The sequence below is a fragment of the Pelecanus crispus genome, chromosome 4 (genome assembly GCF_030463565.1).
Source record: "Pelecanus crispus isolate bPelCri1 chromosome 4, bPelCri1.pri, whole genome shotgun sequence".
Lineage (NCBI taxonomy): Eukaryota > Metazoa > Chordata > Aves > Pelecaniformes > Pelecanidae > Pelecanus > Pelecanus crispus.
This window is the reverse complement of record NC_134646.1, coordinates 60,580,523-60,603,956: the sequence shown is the minus strand read 5'-3', so window position 1 is coordinate 60,603,956 and position 23,434 is coordinate 60,580,523.

The following is a 23,434-nucleotide window of genomic DNA, read 5'->3' as shown; positions in this document are numbered from 1 at the left end:
GTGGCACATCAAGCGAAGTAGGGGCTCCAACCTACCCCGGTGAAGGGGGAATGGCAGGCACAGCCCAGACATTTTCTTCCCTCTCCACTGGAGCAAGCAGAACCCCCACCCCTCCAGCCTGATGGGACAACTGAGCTTTTTACCACACCCTGCTCTCCTGCTACCTCCGGGAGCCCAGCACCTTATCTTGGAGCAGGTCGAACCTCCTGGGTCACAGCCAAGCTCCCAAGTTCTCCAAGTAACCCCCAGCTGCCCTCAGGACAGCAACTCACCCTATCTGCTCCTGGCTCTAATGAAACCTTCAAGCCTTCCCCAGAAGGGAAAGGCCTTAAAAAAAAGAGAAGAAAAAAAAAAAAAAAAGACTTGAGAAGAAAACCAACTGATTCCAGGGTACAACAAATGAAAAAACAAAAGGGAAAGGGTGCAAAGGCTCGAAAATGGATCCATAGAGGACTGGAGGGGAACACCAAGCAGAGCACCCCTGAGAGCACCCACCGCTGCTTGAAGCTGTCCAGAGAGGCACTGGCCACCACCCAGGGGTGCTCTGCACAGGGACCTGAGAGGACGAGGTGTGGGCACAGGCCCACAGCCACCAAGGTGCCCCACGCAACCTCCTCCTCCTGGTGGCATGCGTGGCCAGCCTGGCCAGGGACAGGAGGAGGCTGATGAGGAGCTCCTGCGATGCTACTGCTGCCAGATGCTGGCTTCTTCTATCCCTTACATCAGGATGAGGAAGCTTTTTTGTTATTAAGGGCTCTGTTTTGGGGCCAGCCTTGTTTAATATCTTTATCGATGATCTGGATGAGGGGATTGAGTGCATCCTCAGTAAGTTTGCAGATGACACCAAACTAGGTGGGAGCATCGATCTGCTGGAGGGTAGGATGGCCCTGCAGAGGGACCTGGACAGGCTGGATCGATGGGCCGAGGCCAACTGTATGAGGTTTAACAAGGCCAAGTGCCGGGTCCTGCACTTCGGTCACAACAACCCCATGCAGCGCTACAGACTTGGGGAAGAGTGGCTGGAAAGCTGCCTGGCCGAAAAGGATCTGGGGGTGTTGGTAGATAGCCGGCTGAACATGAGCCAGCAGTGTGCCCAGGTGGCCAAGAAGGCCAACAGCATCCTGGCTTGTATCAGGAATAGTGTGGCCAGCAGGAGCAGGGAGGTGATTGTGCCCCTGTACTCGGCGCTGGTGAGGCCGCACCTGGAATACTGTGTCCAGTTTTGGGCCCCTCAATACAAGAAAGACATTGAGGTGCTGGAGCGTGTCCAGAGATGGGCAACAAGGCTGGTGAAGGGTCTGGAGCACAGGCCTTATGAGGAGCGGCTGAGGGAACTGGGGTTGTTTAGCCTAGAGAAGAGGAGGCTGAAGGGAGACCTTATCGCTCTCTACAACTACCTGAAAGGAGGTTGTAGTGAGGTGGGTGTTGGTCTCTTCTCCCATGTAGTTAGTGATAGGATGAGAGGAAATGGGATTAAGCTGTGCCAGGGGAGGTTTAGGTTGGAAATTAGGAAAAATTTCTTTACGGAAAGGGTGGTCAAGCATTGGAACACGCTGCCCAGAGAGGTGGTGGAGTTCCCATCCCTGGAAGTGTTCAAAAAACGGGTAGATCTGGCACTTTGGGACATGGTGTAGTCTAGTCTACCCTTGATTGGTTTAGTGTGGGCTTGGTAGTGTAGGTTAATGGTTGGACTGGATGATCTTAAAGGTCTTTTCCAACCTAAACGATTCTATGATTCTATGATAAATATGCGTTCAAACCCTTTGGCAGGCCACACAGTGGCCCTTCTGCCCCGGTGTTATCCGGGGTGAACCCCCATGGTGTCATCCCATGAACTCTGTGGTGCGGCTGTATGAGATGGTAGGACAGGCCTCCTGTTTTCCTGCTCTGAGTTGGACAAAGCTGTCTGGGAGAACTGGAAGAGGCAGATGCAAAGTTAAAAGCTTTCTTTTCCTACCTGCTACCCCATCTGATTTTGAGAGTGAGTATCAGCACTGTTTTATTACCTTGATGGCAATGCAGAGCAGCAGCCGCCTTCGGATATGAACTCTCTGCAGAACGCGATATCTGACAATGTAATGCCGAGGCCAGAGAACACCCTTCGAATTTAAACCCTTTGTATTTAACAGAAAACTGTTAAAAAACGCTATTTGCATGGCTATTTCAGGCAAGCCTATGAAGTTGGACTTCATAGTGCTGTGCAGAAACAAGGTAACTCACAGACTTCAGGTTACAGGGAAATAACCTTGTCTTCCTCATAATGAGTCATATCACATAATAGCAATATAACTCATTTGGGTGACAAGGCAATTGAAACCAAGAGTGCTGTGCTCCTTTGCCATTGCAGGTGTTGTGCTGTATATGCAAATTGTGCTTATGGGGTTTGGCTTTTCTGCAAGACCTCTGTGGTTAGTTACTGCTGGTAAATGCTAATTCCTGGGAACAAGGGTAGAACAGAGGGAACTCCAGCCTTTGTGCCTTCCCTGAACACCTCAGGAACAGCACAGGACACACTGAGCCTCAAGCCCCAAATGCAAAGGATTGCTATCAACTAGGACTAGATCTCAGAAAAAAAAGAAAAGAAAAAAAAAGGGAAAAAAAGCTTAGTATTTCCTTTACAAAAGCCTTTAAAATTATAATTTTTTGTTTTTCTGCAGGCATTCCATATACCCAGCTACATATATTCAGTACAACCAGCTAGCCATTCCGATAAAATACATGAACCACAGAATTCAGATATGGCTCTCATGAAAGGCTTCAGACAAACCAAACAGGTGAACAAAAGCTCAGTAAGACTCTCTTTGGCCTGACAGCTCTCTCCATAGATAGACAGGCTTTTGTTTAGGTTCTTGGCATTTTGCAAGGGAATAAAAGGGATCTAATACATAGGAAATCTAGAAGATGGAGTTTTATTTCTTTTTTTTAAACATTTTTTTTAAGCAGTCCAAAGCATTGACTGGGTATAGATCACCTCACCCACATCAAAGAATGGAAACACAGCTATGCAAAAAAAAATCCCTCCATTGTAGAAAAACATCACTTTCCAGTGTTGCAAACACATCATTGTATTAAACAATAGTGTCAAATTCATCAGCTAGAGCAAGCATTTGTAAAGTATTTGGGGAAACTTCAGTGAAAGAAAAACATAAGATCTACAAGACCTAGGGCACCTTTCTTAAATTACTTCTGAGATCTGTAAAAATCACAGTTACAGATTTTTTTTCTTTTTTTTTTTTTGAAGCTTGGGTTTTGCAGACTGTGTCCACTCTCCTTAGAACTCTCAGCTGGCATTAAGCTAACGATGTGCTTATTTTTGATGAACAATAGGGGAAAATTCTAACCAGCAGCATTACTTGGCTTCTTTTCTTTTGTGCTGGTTGTTGAAAGATGGATTGTGAATGTGGACAAGTGAGCTATTCAAAGTCAGCTCTAGTATGGATTCCATGGATCCAGCGGAGTAGCAAACGCCTTATAACAAATCCTGCAACATCCTATACAAAAGCTGAGAAGATAAATACAGCTAGCATTGTAGTCTAATGGAAAAAGAGCACATGCTGAGTTTACCACTGTCAGGCAAAACAGGTCCAGAAATCCAGTGCCTTTCTTCCACATATATAGTGAATTAGGTAATCCATAAAATGGAAGGCTTTGGAAGTCTTGAATGGCAGAAAACCATGTTGGTAACCCCTAAAATAACATATGCCTCAGTGTGAGGGTCTCACACATAATTCTTCATGAACTTCAGAATGTGACTGCTCAGAACAGGATGCTTTTCCTGGGAATTGTTATTTTGGTTCCAGTTTGGGCAGCAGCTGTCATTCAGCTTTGGCACTTCAGCCACTGTTGCCTACCAGGGGAGATGTCCTGGCAGAGGAGGGAACACCCTCCAGAAGACAAATGAAGCAGAGCGCTGGGGGAGCCTCCACAATAACCCAGAATTTCAGTATTGCCCCTGTTGTACATTACAGCCCATTGCAAAGTCTGTGTTGATTCTCCTGCTAAGCCACATCTTGCAGGTGAGACCATTTTAGAAAACAGAATGTGTAAACACATCAAATGTACATAGAGAGGTGAGAATCCTTTCCTGCCTCAAGGTACCACTCCTGGTCACATGCAGTCAGTAGGAGCTTTGCTAAATGAGTGTTCCACACATCCTCCACTGAGTCAGGTAAGCTACCATTTCTGGTTTCCTCATCTGGCATTAACAGTAGATTAATTAGTAGTATAAGTCTTTCCTTGCTTACAGGGCTGCTATGTGATCCAACGTGGTGAAATTCTGTCATAGTATAATGCTGACTGAATATTCCTTAATTTTGACTTAAAGTAGCTTAATTATTTTCAAGAACTGGCCAGATTTTGATGAGCTGTAAAGTACCAAGCACTTGAACATTGCTGGGCATTAAGTGAAAGACTTGTTTTGGGCTTCAAATTTGTGTCTTTGTGTTCCTGAGATGATATAAAGTAGTCAAAAATTCCTACAGAAGAGGCAGCCAAATATTCACCTTGTTACAGATAAACCCTCCCACAAACTGAAGCTGGTTGCAGTACCCTTACTGTCTGTCCACCTTCCACAAGGTGGAAGTTTGGAGCAAGGAGTTTGAGATAAAACATCTGCCAGGGTCTCACAGGCTCTTCCAGATCTGCAGCTGCCCAGGTACCATTGCAAGCCTGCAGTTCCATGGGTCTTTTTTTCCGTAGCGGTGCAAACACAAGCACTTCTTCCCACTTTTTCCATTTCTGGCGCTAGTTTCTAGCGCCCATAGAAAATTTCAGGTTTATAGGCTTAAGTGATGGGACCGTATGGTTGTGGGAATGAGCACTTGAGAGATGGAGGGAGCTGCCTGCACCAGCACAAGTCACCAGGAGAAATGTCCTTGGAACCACAGCCTAAGGGACGACAAGATCTTTTTTCCATCCCTTTTTTGGCTACAATGAGCAGCACGGAAGCACTGACAACCGTTGCTTCCCTCTCTTCCCAGCTGCTTCTCTTCTTTCCCTTTCCTTCCCTCCTGGCTGAATCCAGAAAGAGTATGTTTAAATGCAGTGCAAATTTAAAAGAACACAGGTAGCTCCAAGCACAACTTTTTTAGCAGATGCCACATCTATGAGGAAAGAAAAGGTGAAATTAAAACTAGGTCCAATTCAAAATTTCTGTCCCACTGGAGCTGTGCAGGTTTGAGTCAGTATGTAAGAATATGTACAATTTAACATTCTCTGTTTAGGTTAATTCTGCCTTGCAACTGAATTTCAAAACTTTACGAGAAATAAAATTCTTACCCAGGCATATACTAGACTGGTGAAATAATACTAATCCCCACCTCATTCTCTGTCATTGTTGAACAATGGCTCTTTTGTCTGATATTAAGATATTTAAGGAAGCTCATATATTAAGAGAAACCTGTCAAAAACTGTGATGAGAGCTACATAATGCAGGTCTTCAGCTTCACTAACACCAAACCGCAGATAATTTAAAAGTACAGCTAAACCAGGCCTGCAGATTTCCCAGAGCAAAGTGAGGTGCCTATATTTGGTCTCCAGCTTGTATAAGCTCACTAGATAGGCTTGCCTTGGTTCTTCAAATGGAAAGCTTCTCCTGCTTCCTAAGGACACGTCTGAATGATGCCTTTGAATGGGAACCTGTTTCAGCCCATCTTGTCTACCTTGTGAAATCCAGCATTTGCTAGTGCTATTTGGCACCATTAGCAACTCCTTTACGTATCACAAAACCTCTGGAAATCAGTGCAGGACTAGTTCTAGTCCAAGACTTCAAAGCAAGGCCATAGTGACACGTAGGGAAAGCATACACAAAGATAAACAGCCATGGGTAAACACAGGAATACAGTTTAGTTTTCTAATATTCCACTGCATGCACAGGAGCAGGCAGATATATTTATTAGCTAATGGGGATGAACTAACATGGATGTTCCCGGGTCTACTTTAGTGGTAATTTCAAATTCACCATGCATAGAGGGAGAAAAAGGTCACAAGGTACAACTTTCATTTATTTGTCATGGAATAAAGGTCTGAAGAACTGAACAGCAAGATTGAGATTGCCTGAACATTACAAGCAGTGAGGGGCTGGATTCACTGAAGCTGGCCCAAGGAAACACAAACATTATGTCTTCTACCAGCAAAGTCTCTGCTGGCCCATGAGACTTTCAGCTCTGAAACTGTTGAGCTTGCTCCTGCCATCTTGATCGTGTATGGCCCCAATATATAGGGTATATAGCTGCTTGGTCAGCTCTGGAGGAGATAAATATGGATCATTCTTTTTTTTACTTTTTTTTCTTGCAAACCTTTCCCCCTTGAGTGACTCTGGCCACTGCCATAATTTTCCTGAATCTTCTGCTCTTCTGCTGGTGTAGTTTTGCAAGTCCTGAGTAATTTCTAACCACCTCCTCTTGAACTGGAAAGGAAGAGCTTAGGAAGGTGGGCTTGCTCTGCCTCTGAGGAATTTGGGGGAGGATTCACATCTATAGAAATCTCTCCCTGTAATGGTACCATCACTGGGGACCTCCAAAGTTAAAAGCCCAAACTACTACAATTTGGGCTAAAGCAGCGATGCTAACAGGACCAGCTGCACACCGGTATATTTTTGCCATGACAGGTACAGAGAGGAATGGATGTTTTAGTCATTGACCCAGTACAGTGGGTCTGACTACTAATGATTGCTTTGGAAAACAGCTCTGAACCCAGCCTTTTCTGCCTCATCCAGGTTGCGCTCTCCTATATTAAAAGCCACCACAAAGAACCCTCCAAAGCAGTGGCATCAAATATTGTGCCTCTTGCACAACCTAGACGGTTTGAATATGAAAACTGAGCAGCTGCTGGCACACTGCCGTACTATCAGAGGAGAGAGGGGAGCTAAAGGATTTTCTGAAGGGCAACGAGTTGCGTGGCAACACACAGCACATGTTACCTGTAAACGAAAGCAATTAGTGGCAAGGGCAGGCACCAGGCCCTGTGGCACGGGGAGAAAAACAGAGAACAGGGACAATAGCAGGAAGCCAGAACACTCCATACAGCACAAAAGGGGGGAAAAAACCTGACATACATCAAGTATCTCTATGGATTTGCTTTGTGAGAATGTGAAACAAAGGGAAATGCTTTGATGCTCAGCTTTCTGGATCACTAAAAGCTTCCTGGGAGTCATTGTAATTGCTATGCCCAAGTTCCACCCAAACAATTAATGCTCTGCCTTCTCTTCACGTTAGAAAGGAGTGGTTTGCTAGTTTTGCAGCAAAAAAATGAGGAGGCATGTCAATACAAATGATACACAAAAAGTGCAGCTGAAAGTTCAGTAGAGATTGTTGTTGTTAGGTGCATTTTAAGCTTTTACTTAATAACAAGCGGCATTTCAATGACTCCTACTAGAGTAGCAAACTCTTTACCCTCATGAACGGGTGCATGTGTGCATGCATGTGTGTCTGTCATGATTTAAGGAATGCATAAGTGATTTTAATAGTTTTCAAGGACATGACTATATTTTTGACAAAGCCAGCATTGTACTGCTCATGACGTCAGAGCAAAAGTGCAAGTGCAAAAGGTTATGAGGCCACATCGTGAAACTACCTTTCTTGGTTAGCTACTTGGGTACCCACCCAAACGCAATTAAAAAAATGCTAGGAGGGATTTTAATTGTGGTTGTTACTTTGAAAGCATTAATGCATGACTCGGCTTGAGAAGTCTGAAGAATAATAACTTCGCTCTTAAGAAAAACTTGAAAAATGAGGTCAGGTACAGTCCAGATTGGTTATGATTCCCCAAGAGTAATGTTACAAATAAAAGTAACCCCAAGCCCAAATACATTATTAATTACCTATCAGGGAGCTAAAGGGCACATAGTAAATGAAGAAAATGGAAAAACTGTAGTAAATACACAGCAGTAATTTATCATTTTCAGGGGGAAAAAAAGGATTAGGGATTCTCTATCATTGAGTAGACCATTGTATAGAGATGCTCCATTAAAACATACTAATCTTTCTTATTCTAGCAAGACATGCCAGAATAAGACTCCACTCCAGATGGAGATACCCATTCACTATAAGAATCTGTGTCAAAACAGAATACTTTTGCTATTCTTTCGCTCAGTATTAAAACCAAGCAGTTCTGGTTTGTTAGATCTACCCAGTTTGTTACAAGTTTAGGGAACATAACAACAGATTTACACTTGAGGCAACATTTCTTCAGAAATTTGATGCAGTTGACTGTAAATTCTCCCACTCCAACTCTAGCATAAAAAGACACAGGGATTATTTCCTTAACAATGTTAGCCATCAACAATGATAATTTAAAATGTCAGTCCATTAATATATATTTTATTTCCTATAATTTGTGAAATTGAGCTAGAATCAAGCCAAACTCCAGCTGACATTTGATACTTTTCTTATCTTTTAAAATAAAACACCATATTATAATTATTTATATCCACTTATATAATAATAAATTAAATTTAAATTTAAAATTATATTTTATAAATAATATAAATTTATAATTATATTATATAATAATAATAAATTTAAATGAAAAATAAATTTAAAAATAAATAATAAAAACTTATATTTTTATTAGCCATGAAAAAAAATGCTTTCTGTTTACATCCACATCTATTTTATAAAATTAGAACATCAGTGATGAAAATATTTGTCCAAATATTTAGAGACCAAATTTGAGATCCTTATTTTGATTAGAATCTAATAAATAATTATATTACAGAGATGGACGATTACTGATTGCAGACCTTTCAAACCTACATATATTAAAGCTAAATCCACGGAGCAGGACCACTGCTCTTAATAGATGTTAAAGCATGGTCTGTAATGTTTTAAGTGGAGCTATACTCAAATGAAGACACAACTTATCCCACCTTTCAGGCTGGAGATAAGGCGATAGTTGAAAAAATACAAGTGATGAAAGGGGAGGGAAAATCACTTTCTTTGTAGTCTGAGCAGGGTGACAGATAAGTTTTGTTTCAGGAGAGAGTAAACAAAGGAAGGGCTCCCAGAAAAAATGAGTGTGAGGAAGATAATGGTGCACATTCATCCCTGGGTCTCACCTGGACTTTGAAGTAGGACTGAGTCCCTGCATTTCCTGATGGCACATGAGCTAAGGCAGAGAACCTGGAAAAAGTCAAGTTGCCCTGACTTGAAAAAAGTGCAGATATAAGGTGATCTTCAGAAGCAGTGCAATTCCTTCCCAATAGTATCAAATGTAGATCCACTTTTTTTTTCTTCATATTTTCAAATGCCTGCATTTCAATGCCTGGCCTTTGTGTGTGCATGCAGTTATCGGGGTGCAACTGCACCACATTTATGCCTCAAGCTCCACTTTTCTGTTTCCAGCCTAAGATTCTTGCTTGAAGGTTACCAGAAAAGTTATGACAAAAAGATGCCAAACCCACTGGATCTTCAGTTTCCTACTTAAAGACAAATATCCACAACAGTTTCACAATATTTTACACTCACCAGGATCTTGGGCAGGCAGACGTGGGGGAGTTTCTAGAACTCCCCAGCATGGCTTATGTGCAGCCACAGTCTCCTTACATCATCTCCTCGTACAAAAGTGTGGTGATCCTGCCTGGTGAAGCAGAGACGTCCCAGCTTCCTATTTTCTTCCTTTTCAGTTCAAGTCTTGCACAGCTCCATAGGGACTGCTCCTAGCCGGGCTCCTCTGTGGTTATCCCGTGTGACCGTGTCCCATTTCCACCTGATGAGTAGCTCTAAACAAATAAACATGTTCACAGTGACACATGCTAAAAGTTTACCCTTTTGATTAAAGGAAGAAGAGGATCTGACATTATCGCCTAGTCTGGCACGGAAAGCTTCCAGAATAAGCTCTGGCTTTGCCTCACCCATTCTTTGAAAAGTCCCAGTCTGAAACAATTCCTGACTGTAACAACTCTCTGTGTGGCAAGACCCACATAAATTTATCCCCGGTGAAGTGGTTGCTAATGTGTCCTTTGACCATGTGATGAAGTAGGCAGACAAGACAAATGTCATCTCAGTAAAATTCTGCTAGTTTTTTATCTGGATTTAGGAGCATGTCAGGCTGATATAACCAGTTGATAGAAGAGCAGAAGAGTACGGCTGGAAATGAATATATTCTGCAAACTGTCATGTTGAGTCTCATGACCTTGGCCCTGGAGCTTTGAGGAAGCATTCAGCAAACCACCTGAAAAAGCCTATTTCAGAGGCAGCACTAGCTGTGAAGTTCTGGATCCATATCTAAACCCAAACTTTGCTAAAGTATAGATTTGGGTATTTTCTACCTGGCCTGGAGGCTGCTTCTGCTCTGCAGTTTACATGCACACCTAATGAAGGAGGTAGTAGTATAACAGCCTACCCCAGAATGGGCAGCTCTACCAGAGCTGCACGTGTCACATGTTTATAAAAGGCATTAAGGCAAAAAGCACAATACAAGTATCCAGTTCTTGGGGTCCCAAATAACTTTATATTAATTCCTTGTGCTTGAATGTCAAATGCTTTTAGGATCTGGACAGTTATTTTCCTGTTTATTACGGTGCCCAGCTTGGTGAATGAAAGATAATATGTCTTGGTCTAACAAATGCCTAATGAGAGAGGGAAAAAAGATCACTGTGACACTGCACAGTTTGAGAAAGAGACATGAGGACCAAAGATAATGACCAAACCAGCCAGCAAAACCTAACCAGAGGGAAGTTATTGGATAAACCTGATAAGAATAAGACCCGCATCCCACAGAGAACTTTGCACTTGCTTAACTTAGAGCATGTCAGTTGTCTATTTGCTGCCATTGTTCCCTGGGCCTACTTGTGTTCCTACTACCCCAAAAGTACAAAAGTGTTTGTGGGCACAGGGGTAGGAATGAAATCAAACCCAAACAACTTGTCCCAGGATCTGATCCTGACAGTGTACTGCAGTAAGATAAATGAGTAGTAAGAAACAAACTTCCATGAAAAAGACCAAGATATGACAGTAGGATGAATACGTTTTGGTAATGAAACAGAGCAATATACAGGTAAAGTACAGGAAATATTATATGCTGAATAGATGGCTAAACTTCTTTCTATCCATCGTTAAATATTTATTATCATGCACAGTCAATGAATTTAAGCTGCCATTTTAATTTCCTTTGCTTATGTTGCACTATCCTGTTTGTTTAAAAATACTGCACTAAATAATAAAAAGCTAAACAAACCTATACCTTCCCTTTCAACCATATTCATGTCTCTTGTACCTGGACTGCTCAGCTGTCATGTACTCAGTTGCTAACGACTGACAGACGACACTCAAAAAATTTAGTGAGTACCCAACATCAGGGCCTGGAAAACACTGTCTAATTACCTGATAGACCTTTTACTCCTCCGCAAAACTAAGAATAAATCAGTAGAGAGTAAATGAGTCTCTCGTATATGTCTTATATTTGACCTGTTGTACAGCAGCGTAGACAAAGGGGAACTTGCCTTACTAACAATCACAGGTATTTTTCTTTAGGATTAAGTTTGAGAGAAACTGGCTGCATTGTTCCTACAACTCCCCTTGCTGGACGAGCAGTAGTGATGCAGGGAAAAAAGGTAGAAGAGAGTCGCTCCTTGCTCTCTGTGCTGTAAGCAATTGCCAAGACCAGTCATTTTCCCGAGCTGAATGAAACCTTTCATCATCTGATAAAGGGAAATGTCTGAAAATATCTGCAGCCATAATGCAGAACTAAAATGGTGCAGTTATATGCCACTAGTCCTTATGGAAGAAAAAATGTTGCCTTCTGGCTTGCATGCTTGTTAAATACTCTGAGATAATCCTATAGCGAGAAAAAAATACCAAAATGATAATTACAGTGATATACACATTAGTCAGTACCAGCCCAGACATTTAGTTTCACAGCACTCAGATGACTAGTTGAAAAAACAACTCAAAAGTCAGCATCCATATTACAGCTATTGACCCCGCATTAATGTTACCATGATCAGTGGGACCCGAATGTTGACCCTTTTACCCAGTCAGCTCTTTGAATCTAGTTAAATTTCAGTTCATGACCCACATCTAGGAAGAAACAATGTCTGAGAAGTTTGCCTCTCAATTAGCATTGTGATTTCTGCTCCATTTCACAAATAGCAGACCCATGGGCTTTTTTTTTAACATTTAAAGTGTTCTTAATGGAAAGGTGGTGAAAAGTACTGAGCTGCCAGTCCTGAAGACTGGCATGTACTATTTACCCGGAAGAAAAAAGCATCCAAAAACTATTCTTAGCTTTGCCATACTACATTACAAAACCTTCAGCAAATTAGTTTTTCCTTTAGAAAACTGCATATAAGACTACTGATGCAGGAATTGTAAAATGCTGCTGATAGTTCAGGTCTCCCTCTATCTTGGTATGTTTTCCTGAGGTGTTCAAATATGCAGGGACCCTCTGCACGCCTGCTAGTTTGAAGTCCTCACGTAAGCACTCTTTCTGTGATAGAGCTTGGAACGCTTTCTTCCTCCAGTGTGGTCAGGCTAGAGAACATTATCTTCTTTACCAGGATGCTGCCAGTGCATGATGAGTTTCTCTGCAGTCAGTGCTATCTTTTGGCCTACATTTGCTGCCTTCTTCTTCACAGGTCTACAAAATCTAATTTAAAAATCTAATTAAAATGGCTTCTCTGCTGCTGTAAAGCTGGGCATATTCATCCCACCAGAGGCACAGAAGAAAGGCTATATAATGCTAACTAGCTAATTTCTCTACTGGTTTTGTTGTATTTATTAACCACTCAGCACTTTAATGTTTTGATGTATTTCCAAGATTGAAACAGAAAATGCATCTGTAAAACTATAAGGGGGAAGGTGCATTTTTTAAATTTAATGTTAAAATGTTTCATACCCAGCAAGTTCAGGAATACTTAAACAAAATGATGAGTCTTTCACTAAATAAGACCAAGCTCTATGTACACTTTTGTTAAAAGCCCCCAGTGAAAGACATGGTAGAAATCAGACACAAAATATTCACAGAAAAAAACCCCAGAGATTCACAATGCTACAGCTCCCAGCTATATGCTACCCTCTCTGAATGTGTGCTCCTCTCAGTTCTGCTGATGGAAGAGAATATATGGGCATTTTCTATGGTCCATGCAAACCCCTGCAGCTTAGCTTGAACTGCCTTGCACAACAGCTTAAGTTAAGCCATCAGACTTTGTACTGACGTGGCTGAGGAGTGTTCACATGTGCCATTCCACCAGTGGTATCTGGCAGAGAGGCGATAACAAATCCTAGGGTGAGAGGTGTGGTTAGGAGGGCATTACCTCTAACTTATTTGTTAAATGAATGTATGTCTAAGCCTAGCTTTACTTTTGTGATGGACTCATGTGATATGTCCCTACCAAATGTTGGATGTAGCACAGTGAGATAAATGGAGAAGCAAGGGCAATAAAAAAGAGGCTGTAGTCCACTTCCCATTTGTCCTGGGTACTAGTAAAGAAATACTGAACTTTGCCCAGAAGTGAGCCAGCAACACGTAGGGCGAATGAGGTGGATCGGTGAGAAGTCTCTCATGCAACGACAGGTCCTCAGCCTAGCTTAGAATTTGAAAACACAGCAGGGACCTGCAGTGCCATACTTCCAATCCACACACAGTCACGTACACAGAAACACCTTTATATTGTTGCACACAGGTTTACATACAATGCAAGCAATGACCCCCCCCGTGCCTTTGTGCCCCATATTTCGTTGCTCACCAGTCTTCCCTACAGGGTCAGAGTAAGGCAAAAACCACACAGCAACACTGCGGGGAGACTTGAAATGCCTGTTACACTGACCACACTTGGGCTGTTTTGGAAATGAAGAGGGACTGGTTGCCCCAAGCAGAAGCCCAAGACCTCTGGCTAAGGCAGGCCTCCCAGACCGGTGTGCTGGGACTTGTCCAGGAGGTGGCAATGCACAACTGGAAACCAGGGTCTCTGGCCCATGCAAGCTCCTGAGGACAGGACAGAGCTTTTCTTACAGGGATTACAGCTCTCAATCTGCATCCAAACAGATTACAGCTCCAGCATGCCCAAATTTACGTTGACTGATTTATTCTTTGCATTTTGTGATGCATTATGCTGTAGATGATAATTTTTTTCCCAACAATCTGACTGAACCAGTTAGCACTGAGCACTTAGCTACGCAGCAGTCTCTTTAATGCCTGAGGAGTTTTCTGAACCAGCTAATGATGCTGTTCCATTTGATTACAGGTGATATTTTTCATAGCAATTGAAGTGATGGCAATGGATCAGAAACCCAGAAAAAAAAAGCAGATTGGCATGCAGGGCTCAGAGAGGCTCTGATTAAATTAAGCTTAGTTAGAGAGAAGCTTAATGATTTTTATCATATTTAGACATTATGTTCCAAACATGAAAAAGTTGGATCTGCAGTTTTCAGTGTGGGGCTGAATCTGAACACTAACACGAGGAATCACATTAATTCAGTTGCAGATGAAGTTTGAGCTCTGGACTTCATGAGTTGCCCCTGACTCTGCTCTAACCATGTGCTGTATCTCCAGTCACGGTTTCTTAACAGTGAGCGAGGTCTTACCAAAGCGTGTGCTTTTCTATTCTCAGAGATCAGAGCTGTCACTCATTCCTTTGATCCAACACTTTCAAAGAGATGGGAAAATTTTCTTATTTGACTCCAGGGCTTGGATTCCAACAGGGAGAGATATAAAGACAGACAAGGAGAATTTGGATATGTAGTGTTCATGCAATCAGATAACTGAGCTGTCCGATGAAACGCTGCCAAATTGACCATGTCATCTATTGAATATATATACATCTTTTGTGTGGTAAATTTAGTGCAATGTTACAGAATTTTATTGTAATGTTTAATTAAAAAAAATCTGTATTATTCTGGCAAAGTTCAGTTTGGGAATATTGTTTTTCCTCTGGAATTTCTTTTTATGCTAAGAAATAGCAGGCAGTATATTTTCATTTACAAATGCTTCAGTTCTGGTATCAGGATGCAACTGTGACCTGAGTTCTGCAAGGTAAGCTTAAAGATTCTGAACACTGCCAGAAAGTACTGAAAACAGGAAATTCAGCACCAGAATCAGATCAGGTTTTAACTACTATTAACTGTTCTATTGGTTGTAGTGAAATTATAACATGACTCACTACTAGAAATCTTTTAGATCAGGAGAGTAGCCCCCTATCCCACAGCTGTCTCTCTAAACATCCTGGGAGCTTTCACATCATCAGGGGTTACTGATAAGCAGAAGCAGCCAAGTATCAGAGCTGAAATCTGTAAAAGAAATATGAGATTTTTGCCATAAGTCTGAGTGTGTTGTTGGACTTCATGGTGTGAACTTGAAATACAAACTTGAGAGACTAAATCTGGAAGGTTTCTTAGGAGTAACCTGATGCCTGTTCAGAAAACAAGGTTCAGGTTCATCATTGGAATATCACTGAAATTAACTTCATTGTAATTATTTCTCATTTTCACTGGTACACCTCAAATCAAAAGTTTTGCTAATTAAGTGGCATGAACTGCTGGGTGGATATCCTCAGGCAAAAGCAAAATGCTTTTCATTTGTTCTAGCAACCTTTATTAGTTTTCCTAGCTGCCAGTCACTTGTATGAGTAAATTAAGAAAAGACGCAATTCCATGTGACAAGGACATGTTTAACCCAAGCTGGGTGAGCTAATGTAGAATTTTGCCTGTCCAGGGCTTGCTATGATCAGTAATACACTGCTGAAACCAAGGGGAGTTGATCTGAATTAACAAGACAGGGATTAAATAGACTAGAAAAGAAAGATTAAATAATTGAGGACTCTTTCTGTAACTTAAATATAAACCTATTTGAGATCTTATTTCAGAAAAAAAAGGTGCTTAGACTGGCATCCCTTTATTTTCCTTTCACTGATACTTTTACAGATCAAGGAAAATTCAGAGGCACATATAAAACGGCTGTCAGGAAGAACAAAACCTCCAAATTGCCAATAAATATGTTGATATCAAACAATCAGTGTTTCATTCATCTACGTAACAAGATGAAAACCCAGGGCCCTGCAGTCCTTGTATTATGTTAATACCATCACTGAAGTTTTTAACAACTGAAAGAATAGAGCAGCCACAACCTTTTCTGTCATTTTACAAGTTAATGTTACGATATGCTTTGCTAGCGCACACAGAATGAGTGCTTCACAAAGAATTTAGTAGATGTAATGCTTTGGAAAAAGGAGATGGATGGTAAATGCAAAAATATGCTCAATCTTTTATTTTTTCATTCTTTTCTTAGTATTTTCCTGTTAGTTTCCTTGCAGTATTTTGAATAGAACTGTTTTTTCTCCTATGAAAAGCATCACATCTAATTCCAACAATCTCGATGGGAACCCGTAATGTTTGAGATTGATTACTAAGTTGTGAAATGCTAATGTACACAGTGTTCTTTGGCTTGAACAACACCAGCATACAGATGCAGAATCAATGAAATTTTAAATGGAAGCCTGATGGCTGTTTTGATTTAGGACAGATAAGCACACAGCTATTTCCGTTCAGGAAAGTTTTGTTAAGAGAGCCAATATGATCACAGTAGTGCACAATGGCATTCAACAGCTCTAGCTATTAATGTTAATGAATTTAACCACTCAGAGAATGCAACCTTATCACCAACATCCACTGAGTAATGCAAAAAAGCAAATAAGCCATGAAGTCAAGTGCAAGATATACCTGGGCCAGGTCTCAATGAGAACAGTGGAGAACTGCATAAATCCTTTTATGCTAAAACCACGGGGAAGAAAATTGTCATCTTCACCCCGTGGTGGCCATCCCAATATTGTATTGATGCCTTTGGCCTGCATGGAAAGAACCAAAACCTATCAGCAGCATGTAAAACTGGTTTTGTGAGCTTGTAGCTTGCATGTCTCTGTCTACTTTGACAATATGACCACTTACATGAGGCACATGCGCTGTTCCTCGCCTAAGAGGCTATTATTAGATGTATCAAATCAGTTGGAAGGCTGTGTTTTCTAAAGCCTACCCCATTTTATAGAGTACTTAAACACTGCAGGATACAGGCTAGGGAAGTGCCAGACTTTATATCAGGTCACTGCTGTTCTTCACTCCATGAAAGAACTGGGCTTACAGTGAGGAATACAAAGAGAGGACAGGATAAGCACTGTGAGGACGGGCTCCAAGCCTTAGCAGTATCTGTCCTATTACAGAACAAAAAGCCAAGTTTGAAGGTCATTGGGGTATGCAGGCTACCTGCTTTACAGACAATAGGTCTCTGATCTTAAAGGTCTCTTCCAACCTAAACAATTCTATGAAAAAAAGCCACTAAACAGAGATGTGTCAGAAGGCACCCAATGACAAGCTGCTTCTAATTTCAGGTTATGTCCTGAGCAATATTTAACTCCAGCAAAAGACTGGAGCACAAACTGTGATCCAAAAACACTGTGCCTCCTCTTTATCCTTCTAGCTTTGATGAATACTCTTACGTTGCCTGTGCTTGTTGAGTGAATTAAATTCTTTTAATCTCTGGTTGGGAGAACTGTTTAATTTCTGTTTGTTCAAGAATATGAAAATGCAACTGTGACTTGTCAGGACAAAGAATTTGCCTTTTCATTATCTCTGTTTGCTAGGTACTGGTGAGAATGCAATGGTCATACTAAAAAAACTTGTCAATTCATGTTATTAACAGACTATTTTGTCATTATTGCTGGACAATTGTGGCAAAGTATTCAGAAGGGAAAAATGGACAATTTCATGCGAAGACATTTATCAAGTGAGTTGCAAATGGTGAAAAGCAATAAATAGGAGCAGAGTGTGCTTCTTATTCCTGTGACTGCATAATAGATCAAGCAACCTCATCCCCAACCAACGATTTGATGATGCATACCCACTGCCATAATAGCTGCATTTAAATTGCATTGCTTAAGAAATCCTTTTCACAAATCTGTTTCACGTAAAATATATTTGAGAGGGAACTGATTGATCTTGTGAATAGGGCTGAGTTAAGTTAATTTTGAGACTTAAAATGCTTGGCGGCTTTCCAAGGAGAGTTAGACTTGTGGCTTTCTTTACAATATTCTTACCTGCAAAGCAGTGCCAGAGATTTCTGAAACAGGACTCAGCTTCATCAGCCGAGAAAAATACATACAGGCACTGTAATGAATGCTCTTAATCAGAAAGATGTCCTGTAACAAACAGGTGTATCTCAAATTGCATAGTCAGCATGCTGACATTCAATTGACACTTAGCTCTTAGATGAGTAATTTCCAGTAGGCAAAGAAAGCAGGAAAATCCTGACAAGGATGCTCATTTTCTGCCTTAGTTTATAGTTAACAGCCTGATCCTGTAAATTCTGCTGGATTCTAATAGGGTTTCTTACAGTATGTGCGTAGGCTGTTGAGAGTGTGAGCCCTGGGAGTACGAATCTCCACCTATCTAAGCTTTACAGTTTTTTTAATAACTCTGCCTAACACATATTACAAACTTTTAAGAGACACATGAAAACAGCCTTGGCTGAAAAGTATGCTGTTAGATGATACTGAGTCACAGGGAGGACGACTGGAATGCAAGGCTCGTCTGCTCAATCACCAGGCATGGGTACCCTGTATAAACAGGCAGAGCTGTAAGAGCTGTTTGATCTGGCAGGCAGATACTCTTAGTTTTGTAAGTAAGGGGCTGGAGCCTCAGCTGGAGATGGAATTTCAAAACTGGAATTCCCCTCCAGAAAAAGGAGGAAAATTTAACCAAGCTCAGCAGGATTCTTGGGCATATCATTGATTGTGCTGACAATAAAACTAAACACAGTGAAGTGGGTGCTTGTGGACATTAGCAGCATGTGCGTTTGCTTGGTTTAGACACACAGATATCTTAATGTCTCGTTTAGAGTTTGCCTTGGCCTTGACATGTGACTCTTACAGAAGAAGCAAGATCAGAGGAGAGACATGGACAGCAGTGAATTTGGATCTACGGTAGAACTAGCATGCACAGATTTGTGGTCTCTGTAGCTGAAACTTCACCATCATAGTAAGAGGGATATCAGCAACAGAGTGCAAACCCAGAGTAGGGAAGGGAACATGCACAACCCCACACCACCAGTCCTCCCATGCAACTGGATACTTACATTTTCCTTGTGAATGGAATGAAAATTACTTGGAACAATTGGCAAAATGAACTAAGGATCTCAAAGCTGACACCACTGGTGGATATTACCTGGGCAGAAGCGTGGGGCAACAAAGCCTGATCCCGTACCACTGAACTCAGCAGGAGTGTTTAAATTTAGTTCAGTGGATGCAGGTGGTGAAAGGGAAAGCTGCTGGGGCCCCAGGAGCCTAAATCTGTCCTGATGTCTAGTGTTACCTGTGCAGGGGTGCTGGAGAAGAACAGACGGTCTCACTTCTTTGCATTTGCTCCAGTTGTCCGGGACATTCAGATTGTCTCTGAACCTAAATACAGACATGCCCATTACACATGGCAGATAATATTAATGACTTCTTATTCACTTTAAGCAAACTATTCACTGATCTTTCACCATGAAGAACTTTGCAAGCTAGTAAACCCAAGTTTCTGTGGATGAAATGAGTAATGAAAACTTCTACAAGGTAAAAGACTTGGATGAATTGAAACTCTTATAAACTGATCAATTAGGTTTTGATATACCTTGTCAGCACCTGCCATTTCATTTGAAAAATCAAATATTTGGTGTTTCTTGATTTCTTTGAGAAATTCAGTGTTTCAGAAATCAGCACAGACGATATCAGCAGATAAGATGTTTATGGGCATGACCAGTTTGGCACATTTTGGTCTTTTTGCCTTTGCATAATTTATTATACTTGGATTGTAATTTCAAAATAAGAGAGATAAGAAAGAATGCCCTTGCATGGAAGAATAATTGGTGAAAAGATAGAAAGCGAAGGTGTGAAGGGAAGTCATCAGTGGAGTTCTGTAGTAATTCATATTGGGATTTTTTTTTGTCCAGCAACAACCTGGAAAGGGAGCGGAGCAATGAGATGTGATAGTTTGCTGATACATGAAAGTATTCAGAGTAGTGCGGATGAGGGAAGGTGTTAGAAATGAGGCCAGAAAGACCAAGTGAGTGGTCAATAAAATGACAGATAAAAATCAGATAAATGACGTACATACAGAAAAAAAGAGTTCTGGCTTCAAATATGGCCAGGTGAACTCTGAGCTGGAAGTTGCCACTCAGGAGCAAGATCTTGTTCCTGTCATAGACGGTTCCATAAAAGTATCAAATCAATTCACTGTACCATCTTTGAGCCACCAAATTCAGGTTTTACCATATCCAGTCCATGAGTAGTATATATAGTTTAAACCACTAGCTTACATAAAAAAGCCTAATGGCTTCCTAATGCTCATCTTGAATGAAACAAATTCATATACTACATTTGACATGATTTGGCCCAGCAAACACACTCAAGTATTACAACTTGTGCAGGAAGGAAACGAGATTTAACCTTTTATTCTGACTCTTAATGTTCTACTCTAACTCTGTCAGCAGTTCATTCATGCACCACTTAGGGGGGCTGAGCCTGCAAACTGGTGAGCCACTTCAGCTCCCTCCGAATAAACCCTAATGAGATTATGCAGCTTCCAGGACATTCTAAGCTCTGTGAAGAAAGGGCCCAGAAAAACAGAATAGTATTTCCTTCCCCCGCCCCGCTCCATGAATCAGTTGAAAATATCCAGGCTAAAGAGTCTCACTTGAGATACAAAGGAGTTTTAAAGGGGATTCTAGTGAGAGGACAGTGGCTAAAAATGTCAGAGACAAAAAGGTGATGAGATGGTGGTGCTAATATATATATTTATTTTTTAAAAAAGACAAATAGTTCCCGGTACTGAAAATTCTTAGCAGAACTCTTAGCAAAATAAACAGAGTTTCTGCATTTGCAAATGAATGAAATGAAGAAAACTTTCAAGGGTTTTGGTTTTTGTTGGCTCTAATAACTTTTTTCTTTTACTTTCAACAGTTTGGGAGGAAAACTTTTATTAATGAGCATGAATTAATCCAGTGGACAAAATGATTGAAAAATTAACAGGAATATAATGCCCTCAGATATATATGCAGCAACTACTTGCCAGATAACACAGACTCGCACTTCCCCAAATAACAGTAGAATCTGACCCTGGACTCGGTGTCCCTGTGGTTCAGAACATCCTAAGACAGTCATAGTGGATCAGCTCCACTAAATTAACACACCAACTGATCAGTCACCTATTGCATGCACCATGTTGTTACACAGAGCTGGGTAAAAAAAAAAGTTTTCCTATCCCTACAGTCTAAGCGCCTACTGCTGATGTGTGATGTGTGTCACACCCAAACACCCTTCCCGAAATTGTAATGCTACAGTAAATATCCCTGTAGTAGCCGGGCTTTGCCTGTTTCCCCATCCTGCAGTGGGCAATGGCCAGAGGCGCTATGCAGGGATTATTTTGGCAGGCAGCTTCCCCGGGCAGGTCCCTGCACTCCCCTGGCCTGACAAATGCCAGGAAGCCAAAAGAAAGCCGAGAACGTTACCATGCAGGATGGCTTGCCACACTGTATTCTGGCCAGTCCTATACATCAGTACTATTGGATTTTCCAAATTATTTTCAAATGTTAATAACAATTTAGAAAATACTTAAGTGGGCTTCTGGGGAATGTTATTTTCTGCGGAACAGGGCAAATAGACTTCCTGACCTTTTTGTTCCTCTTTGTCCATATTCACGTGGCTTCAATGCATGTGGCCTCTTAGTTTTGTCTTCTAACACAGTCAAAGGAAAATAAGACAGACTAATCCATACTAGCATATGGGAAATAAAATTCAGAAATATTGCATTCTAACAAATGTAAAGTAAAATCGCTGATGCAAGACATTTCAAAATGGCAGCCTTTAATGAAATAGTTTGCACAGGTTATATTCAAATGGCAGCCTTTAATGAAATAGTTTGCACAGGTTAAATTCTTGTCATAAGACCTTTCACTTTCCATGCTTGTCTTGAAAACTGTTTACAGAAACAGTACTGTGCATTCAGTTGATTCAACAGTGGCTTGGTACCAAAAACCAGAACTACCTGTATATTCATGTTTTTATTTCTTTTAATGCATATATGCCACAGGGATGAAAAGATGTTGCTTGAATCTTTCATTGTGTATTTTTTAATTTACTGATCCAGGTGATGAGCCATCTGAAGAAGCAAATCCACTCAAAGCATATTTCATTTTCTAAACCGAGATGCTTCATTAATACTCATGCTGTATGTATATGGAGGTACATGACATGTATGAGTTTAGCAGTGTCAATAAACTATATGAAAAGAGGCTTTCTCTTACTTCCAAAGAATCCTAAATCACATGCTTGCAGCAAAGACTAGTCAGACACATTCCTCAGTGGGTGCTCAATACTCAGAAATGGTGTACATTTGAATTTAGGATACAGAAGACTTCCCATCCCACTCCTTCAAATCTGGCTTAAGAGCCTACCATCAGAAGCAGCACTGCTCCAAACAGTTCTTATGCACAGGTAACCAGGAGACCGAAGACTGCAACTTTAACACATCTCCCTCCGCCTAAGCCAGCAGAGTAGTGCTTTACAATATGGAGTTTAGATCACCAGAAAAAGAGAATTTTTAAATCCTCATCAACATCTCTCATCTGGTTCTGCCATGTCCTCCTTCATTATGGTTTAATCTGAAAATCTGTAATGATTTCATATAATCATCAGGCATTTGAATAGGAAAACTACTCATCCTCCCTGTCTTCTTTCAAGTTTCTCTTCAAATGCATGTGAAGAAATTATTTTAATATTTAAACCATTCAGACACTTGTGATTTGGTGTCTCAATTTAAAAGCATGCTTTTGATGAATTTAGACATTCTCCAGTTTGTACTGGAAGCGCTTAATCCTTTACTTCTCATACAAGAAGAAATCCTATTGCCTTTAAAAGCGCAACTTGATTTCCATCACCTTCCTCTTCAAGCCAGTTGTGTTTGCAACTAATCTGCTGGCTCTGAATTCTCTCATTACTTTCTGGTTCTCAGTGCCAAGACCCAAATATAACTGCAGGAAGAACCTGAATTCATAAAGCTTGGTAAGAACGGAATTTTTTTTCCAATCTTCAGTAGCAAAATAATATTCACCTGAATAATATTCACCTGAAGGTGAAATAAGACTCACTTCACTTTGCAGGTGAAAGAGGTACACAGAAATGACAATGACATTGGGCAGTAATTTCCAGTCGGGTCTTTTAAAAAGAGCTGCCGTATCTATTTGGACAAAATGAAATAAACAGCACAAAAAACTCCTTTCCATCTATATTGTAGCTAGTATAGTGCCCTACTGATCCACACAACCTATTAATCACGTATTCCTCCCCTTCATCTGGAAAGAGTCGAGATTTGTTTGAACTACTACGTGCAAAGTTTACCCAGCCTACTTGGCTTGCGTTGTAATTAATTGCTGCTGTCGCAATTGCAGCGGCGTTGCTGGAGCATGCAGCAGGTCC